The sequence below is a fragment of the Vicia villosa genome, linkage group LG3 (assembly GCF_029867415.1).
Source record: "Vicia villosa cultivar HV-30 ecotype Madison, WI linkage group LG3, Vvil1.0, whole genome shotgun sequence".
In the NCBI taxonomy this organism is placed as follows: Eukaryota; Viridiplantae; Streptophyta; class Magnoliopsida; order Fabales; family Fabaceae; genus Vicia; species Vicia villosa.
The window spans coordinates 87,140,006-87,150,646 of record NC_081182.1 but is presented as its reverse complement, the minus strand read 5'-3'; the positions used below and the strand labels follow the sequence as shown (position 1 = coordinate 87,150,646).

Below are 10,641 nucleotides of genomic sequence, written 5' to 3'. Positions count from 1 at the left end.
GAGTTTGAAGTATTTTTAAATTGGATTCAAGTATTTAAACAAAAGCTTAACGGCCATCGCTTAAAATACTTGAAAGAGTATTTGCTAAATCGGGTTTTTAGAAGTCTTTTAATGGAGTTTTAAACATCCAAACAAAGGCTTAACGGCCATCGCCTGAATGTTTAAAGAACAAATTGTACAAGTACGTACAAACTCTTCTTTCCATTATAGACTAAAATAATTTGATTGTTTAAAAGAAAGCATTTTGTGAAAAAGAAAGGTGAATTGCATCGAATTTTATGGAGCCTTTAATGGAATCAAAGTAATCGAATAAAAGCTTAACGGCCATCATTCAAATACTTTTAGGACAAATCGTACAAGTACGTACGAACCCTCCTTGATTCATCCATTAAGACTCGAAACACGATTCGATTTAAAGATTATTTTTTTATCATTTTTAAATATTTGAAAATAAATTCTATATGTACAAAAGAATACATATTTTATTTTTGTCTTTTAATAAATATAGTAAAATAAAACAAATAATAAACATTTTTTGTGATTTTAGTATTATATAAATAAAACTTTAAAAATGAATAAAGAAAACCATTTATAAAAAAAAACTAAAAAAAGAAACCATTGGGCCAGGAGGTGTTAAAAGGATAAGAGGGTGTGAGGCCCAAGAGACAACAAGATATTTATATAAAAAAAACAAACAGGGTCGGTCCGGGTTGAACCGGATCCGGTGCCCCCTAACTAAATGAGAATTGGGTTTTGAAAACCCTAAAACAGAAACACGCTCAAACGTGTTCTCATCTTCTTCCTCTCTCTATCTGTACGTGAACAAACAGCAACAACTTACGAAAAGCTCTCGCTCTCCGCCTCTCTCGGTTCTCACTCGATTCTCTGTGTGGTTGTTGTGATTATGAGTTTTGGCTGAGTTTGGTTTTGCTTGTGGGATTTTGAGCGCGAGACTCTCGTGAGAGAGTATATCTGAGGCAAGGTTTCGTGGCTGTTGTCGTTTTTTTAGGTTGAGGTTGAAGTTTGTGAGATTATGAACAGAAGGAAGGAATTGTTTGTAAGGTGTGTTGAGAAATTATGATGTTTCATTTTTGCAGAGGTTTATGTGTGAGATTTTTCGGTCTGTATCTGTGAGCATGAGGAAAGATTGAGGAAAGATTGTGAGAGGTGATTGAGTAGAAGGTGAGTTGGTTGTTGAGAGTGTTTCGGTTGATGTGTGTGGTATGCACAGGGAGTTATTCTGGGCAGAGTTTGGTTTGAGGGGATGATTTTCGGCTATAGGTTTGAAGGTGTTTGAAGGGCATAAGTTTTTTGTGAATCGTTCCCCCCTCTTTATGGTGTTACTGAGTTGTTTTTTATAGAAGAATTGAGATGGTTTTGGGGGGAAAGTTTGGTGAGGATTTGAACTATTATAGCTACTGATTTTGATATCTTCTTGATGCAGGGATTTGTTCTACCATTTCTATGCAATGTTTGGCATGCTGTGTGCAGCAAGGGTGCAGAGTTTTTGGAGTGTAGTGTTGGTTCAGGGCAGGCTTGACAAATGATGGTACAAATATGCAGAGTGCCGTTGGTGAAGGCAGAGGCGTGGGATAGAGCAAGAAGTGAAGACAAAATATATTATTATTTTTTTGTTTTCTTTTAGTGTAAAAAAAAAAAAAAATGTAAATGGACCTTATAGAAGAGAATAAATTGGGCCAAAACACACAAAGCCTTTTTGCATATTCTATTGCCAATCAAAATAATAATAATAATAATAAAATTTAAAATATAACTATTATTAAAAAAGAAAAACAAAACATAATTTGTACTATAATGTAAAAATAAATAAAAAGCTTGCTTTGGATGCAACTTTAATTAAAAGATAAAAAAAGAAATTAAATGTTATTTACAAAGTGCTAATTTAGTTAATAATGAATTTAATTATTAAAAGAAATATTTATTTCAATAATAACCAACTTGACTATTAACTTAATCAACACATGATACAAAAAAAAAAAATCAAATATGTAAGGTGCAAAAGTCGATCACAACTTAGATGTGACGAGATTAACAAATCGACTGGGCCAATGAACTTCACGAACAATCAATTATTAATCAGAACACAGTCAACACAAACGATTCAAATGAAATTGTGAAAAATAGTAAAAAAAAGACTAGGTCAAAAATTGGGGTGCAACAGATGCCCCTATTTAAGTTTCTTCTATCGAAGATGTGAAGAGACTTAAATACAAAGTACACAATTTTTGTCCTAAGATCGCCGCGACAATGCTTATGACATGAATGCAATGGAACCTTTTTTGAATGCAATATGATATGAGACACTCTGAATTCTGTGGGGAATAAAATTTGAAACATGCAATCACATCAAAGGTAATCAGGAGTAAAACTTGAATGAAATCGTAGAGGAAAGACAAGCTACAAAGGCGGTCAGGGTAAAGCATGGTTGAACTTTAGGAGGAGAACATCTGAGATGTTCAAGATAAAACATGAACGAGGCTGTATTAAATGACAATCAAGGTAAAACATGATTGAAGAACACCAAAGAGAATCAAGGTAAAACATGATTGAAAAATGACAAAGGACAATCAAGGTAAAACATGATTGAAGAGAAGTTTGACAAATGCCACGTAAGTTGGACTTAAACCATAAGGTAAGATGTTAAAACAAACAGACCTAGAAGAATCCATATGAGTATGCATGGTGTATGAAATTTTTTCAATGCATGATATATGAATGATGAATGCGATGGGATTAGCTATGATATCTGAGGTAGACTCTTTTGTGAGGGTAGATCGGAACTCTGATTCCTCAACACAAGAACATTGTCATCTCTGTTATATCACACGGATTATCCTTTTTAGAAGGACTGATAAACTGCTTGGGGACCGCTGAAGAAGAATGCCCCTCACTGACTGATTGTTAACTGATCGTTGCTTCAGTTCTTGAAATGAGCGTCGAGAACATTTGCCCCAGTATAAATCTTGAATAACAGGATCTTGAAGTAGCGTGCCCCTGATAGGATCACTGATCAAGTTTCTTGGTTGTTTGAACTTCCTTGAAAGATAAGTACTTGCAAATGAAATGTTCATTCAAAAATGGTAATTTTAATGCAATGTTCAAAGCATATTTTGAAATCAAGATCATTATTGGAATGATGTTATTGATGTAAAGAAAATGAATCAAAATCCCACACACGATGGCATAGACACTCGAAGTGATGAATAAAAGGTATGGTAAAACAAAAATATTTGCAAAGATCTTTAGGAGTCAGGTTAACGCAACCTTGTTGTAGTATGCTTTCAAAATAAACCTTGCTTCAATTAGGTCTTTTGAAGGTTGTAACGTGGCTTGGTTCACGGTTTCAAAAACAAAGGATATAGGCTCAAAGTATATTTGTACCCATCCCATTCTTCGTGATGAACTTCAGTCCTACGTTCAGTTAAATCAACTATGCATTCAGGTTCCAAAAGGCTTTTGGAATTGCACCCATTCATGTGACGATGGTTCACAAGCCAAGGGAGTTCTTTGAGGTGGCAGTCACTCCTTCCTTTTGATAGTCACAACGTTTTATTGTTGTTCAAAGAACTTATTGACTTCTCTTTTTTTGCTTTATATCCCTAACTTTTGCCTGAACTGTTTCATTTGAGATTACAGCCAGCGGGATGCCCCAATTTTGCCTAAGTCTCCTTCGTAGGTTTTGACTTAGCGGGCTTTTCTATTGAATTCTTTTTTGATATTGGAAGGATAGTGATTGCCTTGATAATGATTAATGATAATCATCTTAGTCACCATTGATTGAAACCCTTATGGGAAGATGTACTTAATGATTCTCTTGAATTGAATGCACAAACAAATTAACTGAGAACTACCCTGCCCCAGGTTAAAATTGTGGGTTATTTTCATATAGAAAGAAACACCAACTTCCAGGCTCAAAGGGGTTGACTAGGGGTTAACTTCCTTATTTCTCCAGTGTTTGAGGATTGAAACAATGCCTGTACATCATCAGCAAAGTTTTATTTGAAAGCATACAATTCAACGATTTGAGTATTTTGTTTTCATCATCCTCCCTCCAATCTTTGCATAAACAAAAGAAAGCGAACAAGAGATATATTTTTTTGTTTTTTAGAAAGATAAAACATAAAGATAAACACAGTGGATGTAAATGAATTGATTCAAATATGTAATGCTCATTTCGTTAAAATTAACATTCAGGAACAAACAAAGTTCAATGCAGTACACAAAATAACATAAGGAAATTACAAACAGAAGGAAACAAGGCCCAATGACTAATCAGTGACGAGGAGGATCGATCCTGTATGAAACACAAGTAACTTGTCATTCTTGACCTAGTTGATTGATCTTCTTCTCGTTTAAGCTCTTCCATAGTTTACTGAAACATAATTCCAGTCCCAAGTGTTGAGGAACCAGTTTGACAGTGGATAAACAACTGTGAAGATGGAGACAGACGATGACAACTTGAATGTATGAATATGAATGCATGAAATTTTTGTTATTTTTATGGAAAGATGTATGCCATGTCATGTCATGTATGGTTTACATGTAATGAATTTCAAATCACATGGAACAGAAAATTTCCGATTTCTCAGCACAAAGTGGCACACAATAGGATAGTTCTAAGGTTCTTTCGAACAAGGTTCTAGACACGGTTCTCAGAGTTACGAGCTCTTTTTGAAAACTTGATCATCTAGCAAATAACTTCCCACACAACCATGTTTTCAAATGAAGCCTATTCTGAGTGTGGTTCTCGCACTTACCCACGGTAATAGTTACGTTACGCAAGTTGGGCGCGAAAACCACCATTTCCTAAAAGTCATGGTTCAAGGGTTTTTCTAAAGGTCCCTAGAGTTAACGATCCAAATTGAAAACATCATCGCTCAAGTAAATAACTTACTTAACCAAAGACATCTTCTCAAAAGACCTACTCTAGGCGGGGTATTAGTATCTCCCACTTGACACTACGTCAAGCAAGTTTAATACTAAACCACCATCTTATCTTATGTGTTTCTTGAGCTCGGGTGTAGAGCTTTGTCCACAAAGTGCCAAAAATCAAGATATTCCAACCATACAATAAGAAATCAAACAATAAAGGAAATAAATAAGCAAATAAATAAAGCTAACAAAAATACAAGAAAAACTAAACTAGGGTTGACTCTCTTAGGATAATCCCCAGCAGAGTCGCCACTTTCTGTAGCGGTAAAAATATGACTCGACGCGTTTTCCGCGCATTCGAAGTACAACAGAGTCGCCACCGAACTTTATTTATTCCAAGAAGGAAAGGGAAAATATCGATAAAACCCACAAATAAAAAGAACACGGATAAGATGGTCATCGCAACCAAATTAGGGTTCGGGAGTCGGTTAAGCAAGGGGAAGGTATTAGCACCCCTCACCTCCATCGTACTCGATGGGACCCATTTAGTTATTCTTGTAATCAATTGTTAGCTTATATCTATTTGCATTTATTTATTAGGTTGGAAAGAAGGAAGAAACAAAAAAAATGGTTTTTTATTATTGTGCTCGCCAAGACATTTGCATCTTGTGCCTACGTATTCCCTAGTGCAATGGGAAAGTCAGAGCAATCGTAGTTCGGGCTAACTACGAAATGTTTGTTGGTTGATTTTAGCGAGAGGTACTCGATCGCTTTCAAATGGAAATACTACGCGCACATGGATGTGATATCACTACAAGAATGGATGACTAAATCAAGATAAGACATGATTTTGGCCATCATCGCATTCGAGTGGAAGATGTTAGATCTTCACATGTGGAAGTATGTTCGTATTGAAATTGAATAAGTGTCTCGTTTTATGAAAAAAAGTGTTTTAGAATGTAAAAGGGTGTGAATGAATTGAAAGTTGTTTGTTAAGAGAAATCAAACATTTAAACAAAAGCTTAACGGCCATCGCCCAAATGTTTGAAAGAGAAAATTGTACAAGTACGTACAACCTCCTCGTAGGTGATGAAGATGATTTGATGAGTTTGAAATTGTTTTGTAAAAGAAATGGATTGAGTTTGAAGTATTTTTAAATTGGATTCAAGTATTTAAACAAAAGCTTAACGGCCATCGCTTAAAATACTTGAAAGAGTATTTGCTAAATCGGGTTTTTAGAAGTCTTTTAATGGAGTTTTAAACATCCAAACAAAGGCTTAACGGCCATCGCCTGAATGTTTAAAGAACAAATTGTACAAGTACGTACAAACTCTTCTTTCCATTATAGACTAAAATAATTTGATTGTTTAAAAGAAAGCATTTTGTGAAAAAGAAAGGTGAATTGCATCGAATTTTATGGAGCCTTTAATGGAATCAAAGTAATCGAATAAAAGCTTAACGGCCATCATTCAAATACTTTTAGGACAAATCGTACAAGTACGTACGAACCCTCCTTGATTCATCCATTAAGACTCGAAACACGATTCGATTTAAAGATTATTTTTTTATCATTTTTAAATATTTGAAAATAAATTCTATATGTACAAAAGAATACATATTTTATTTTTGTCTTTTAATAAATATAGTAAAATAAAACAAATAATAAACATTTTTTGTGATTTTAGTATTATATAAATAAAACTTTAAAAATGAATAAAGAAAACCATTTATAAAAAAAAACTAAAAAAAGAAACCATTGGGCCAGGAGGTGTTAAAAGGATAAGAGGGTGTGAGGCCCAAGAGACAACAAGATATTTATATAAAAAAAACAAACAGGGTCGGTCCGGGTTGAACCGGATCCGGTGCCCCCTAACTAAATGAGAATTGGGTTTTGAAAACCCTAAAACAGAAACACGCTCAAACGTGTTCTCATCTTCTTCCTCTCTCTATCTGTACGTGAACAAACAGCAACAACTTACGAAAAGCTCTCGCTCTCCGCCTCTCTCGGTTCTCACTCGATTCTCTGTGTGGTTGTTGTGATTATGAGTTTTGGCTGAGTTTGGTTTTGCTTGTGGGATTTTGAGCGCGAGACTCTCGTGAGAGAGTATATCTGAGGCAAGGTTTCGTGGCTGTTGTCGTTTTTTTAGGTTGAGGTTGAAGTTTGTGAGATTATGAACAGAAGGAAGGAATTGTTTGTAAGGTGTGTTGAGAAATTATGATGTTTCATTTTTGCAGAGGTTTATGTGTGAGATTTTTCGGTCTGTATCTGTGAGCATGAGGAAAGATTGAGGAAAGATTGTGAGAGGTGATTGAGTAGAAGGTGAGTTGGTTGTTGAGAGTGTTTCGGTTGATGTGTGTGGTATGCACAGGGAGTTATTCTGGGCAGAGTTTGGTTTGAGGGGATGATTTTCGGCTATAGGTTTGAAGGTGTTTGAAGGGCATAAGTTTTTTGTGAATCGTTCCCCCCTCTTTATGGTGTTACTGAGTTGTTTTTTATAGAAGAATTGAGATGGTTTTGGGGGGAAAGTTTGGTGAGGATTTGAACTATTATAGCTACTGATTTTGATATCTTCTTGATGCAGGGATTTGTTCTACCATTTCTATGCAATGTTTGGCATGCTGTGTGCAGCAAGGGTGCAGAGTTTTTGGAGTGTAGTGTTGGTTCAGGGCAGGCTTGACAAATGATGGTACAAATATGCAGAGTGCTGTTGGTGAAGGCAGAGGCGTGGGATAGAGCAAGAAGTGAAGACAAAATATATTATTATTTTTTTGTTTTCTTTTAGTGTAAAAAAAAAAAAAATGTAAATGGACCTTATAGAAGAGAATAAATTGGGCCAAAACACACAAAGCCTTTTTGCATATTCTATTGCCAATCAAAATAATAATAATAATAATAAAATTTAAAATATAACTATTATTAAAAAAGAAAAACAAAACATAATTTGTACTATAATGTAAAAATAAATAAAAAGCTTGCTTTGGATGCAACTTTAATTAAAAGATAAAAAAAGAAATTAAATGTTATTTACAAAGTGCTAATTTAGTTAATAATGAATTTAATTATTAAAAGAAATATTTATTTCAATAATAACCAACTTGACTATTAACTTAATCAACACATGATACAAAAAAAAAAAATCAAATATGTAAGGTGCAAAAGTCGATCACAACTTAGATGTGACGAGATTAACAAATCGACTGGGCCAATGAACTTCACGAACAATCAATTATTAATCAGAACACAGTCAACACAAACGATTCAAATGAAATTGTGAAAAATAGTAAAAAAAAGACTAGGTCAAAAATTGGGGTGCAACAGATGCCCCTATTTAAGTTTCTTCTATCGAAGATGTGAAGAGACTTAAATACAAAGTACACAATTTTTGTCCTAAGATCGCCGCGACAATGCTTATGACATGAATGCAATGGAACCTTTTTTGAATGCAATATGATATGAGACACTCTGAATTCTGTGGGGAATAAAATTTGAAACATGCAATCACATCAAAGGTAATCAGGAGTAAAACTTGAATGAAATCGTAGAGGAAAGACAAGCTACAAAGGCGGTCAGGGTAAAGCATGGTTGAACTTTAGGAGGAGAACATCTGAGATGTTCAAGATAAAACATGAACGAGGCTGTATTAAATGACAATCAAGGTAAAACATGATTGAAGAACACCAAAGAGAATCAAGGTAAAACATGATTGAAAAATGACAAAGGACAATCAAGGTAAAACATGATTGAAGAGAAGTTTGACAAATGCCACGTAAGTTGGACTTAAACCATAAGGTAAGATGTTAAAACAAACAGACCTAGAAGAATCCATATGAGTATGCATGGTGTATGAAATTTTTTCAATGCATGATATATGAATGATGAATGCGATGGGATTAGCTATGATATCTGAGGTAGACTCTTTTGTGAGGGTAGATCGGAACTCTGATTCCTCAACACAAGAACATTGTCATCTCTGTTATATCACACGGATTATCCTTTTTAGAAGGACTGATAAACTGCTTGGGGACCGCTGAAGAAGAATGCCCCTCACTGACTGATTGTTAACTGATCGTTGCTTCAGTTCTTGAAATGAGCGTCGAGAACATTTGCCCCAGTATAAATCTTGAATAACAGGATCTTGAAGTAGCGTGCCCCTGATAGGATCACTGATCAAGTTTCTTGGTTGTTTGAACTTCCTTGAAAGATAAGTACTTGCAAATGAAATGTTCATTCAAAAATGGTAATTTTAATGCAATGTTCAAAGCATATTTTGAAATCAAGATCATTATTGGAATGATGTTATTGATGTAAAGAAAATGAATCAAAATCCCACACACGATGGCATAGACACTCGAAGTGATGAATAAAAGGTATGGTAAAACAAAAATATTTGCAAAGATCTTTAGGAGTCAGGTTAACGCAACCTTGTTGTAGTATGCTTTCAAAATAAACCTTGCTTCAATTAGGTCTTTTGAAGGTTGTAACGTGGCTTGGTTCACGGTTTCAAAAACAAAGGATATAGGCTCAAAGTATATTTGTACCCATCCCATTCTTCGTGATGAACTTCAGTCCTACGTTCAGTTAAATCAACTATGCATTCAGGTTCCAAAAGGCTTTTGGAATTGCACCCATTCATGTGACGATGGTTCACAAGCCAAGGGAGTTCTTTGAGGTGGCAGTCACTCCTTCCTTTTGATAGTCACAACGTTTTATTGTTGTTCAAAGAACTTATTGACTTCTCTTTTTTTGCTTTATATCCCTAACTTTTGCCTGAACTGTTTCATTTGAGATTACAGCCAGCGGGATGCCCCAATTTTGCCTAAGTCTCCTTCGTAGGTTTTGACTTAGCGGGCTTTTCTATTGAATTCTTTTTTGATATTGGAAGGATAGTGATTGCCTTGATAATGATTAATGATAATCATCTTAGTCACCATTGATTGAAACCCTTATGGGAAGATGTACTTAATGATTCTCTTGAATTGAATGCACAAACAAATTAACTGAGAACTACCCTGCCCCAGGTTAAAATTGTGGGTTATTTTCATATAGAAAGAAACACCAACTTCCAGGCTCAAAGGGGTTGACTAGGGGTTAACTTCCTTATTTCTCCAGTGTTTGAGGATTGAAACAATGCCTGTACATCATCAGCAAAGTTTTATTTGAAAGCATACAATTCAACGATTTGAGTATTTTGTTTTCATCATCCTCCCTCCAATCTTTGCATAAACAAAAGAAAGCGAACAAGAGATATATTTTTTTGTTTTTTAGAAAGATAAAACATAAAGATAAACACAGTGGATGTAAATGAATTGATTCAAATATGTAATGCTCATTTCGTTAAAATTAACATTCAGGAACAAACAAAGTTCAATGCAGTACACAAAATAACATAAGGAAATTACAAACAGAAGGAAACAAGGCCCAATGACTAATCAGTGACGAGGAGGATCGATCCTGTATGAAACACAAGTAACTTGTCATTCTTGACCTAGTTGATTGATCTTCTTCTCGTTTAAGCTCTTCCATAGTTTACTGAAACATAATTCCAGTCCCAAGTGTTGAGGAACCAGTTTGACAGTGGATAAACAACTGTGAAGATGGAGACAGACGATGACAACTTGAATGTATGAATATGAATGCATGAAATTTTTGTTATTTTTATGGAAAGATGTATGCCATGTCATGTCATGTATGGTTTACATGTAATGAATTTCAAATCACATGGAACAGAAAATTTCCGATTTCTCAGC

General features: G+C 34.8%; 1 long non-coding RNA gene across 1 annotated transcript; it reads left to right on the top strand.

The window, feature by feature from the left end:
• The first annotated feature begins 6,767 nt into the window (after positions 1–6,767).
• On the top strand, positions 6,768–7,750 carry LOC131656267 (uncharacterized). Its single transcript, XR_009300045.1, has 2 exons — positions 6,768–7,320; positions 7,476–7,750. It is a non-coding gene; the product is annotated as an uncharacterized LOC131656267 (long non-coding RNA).
• Positions 7,751–10,641: the final 2,891 nt, after the last annotated feature.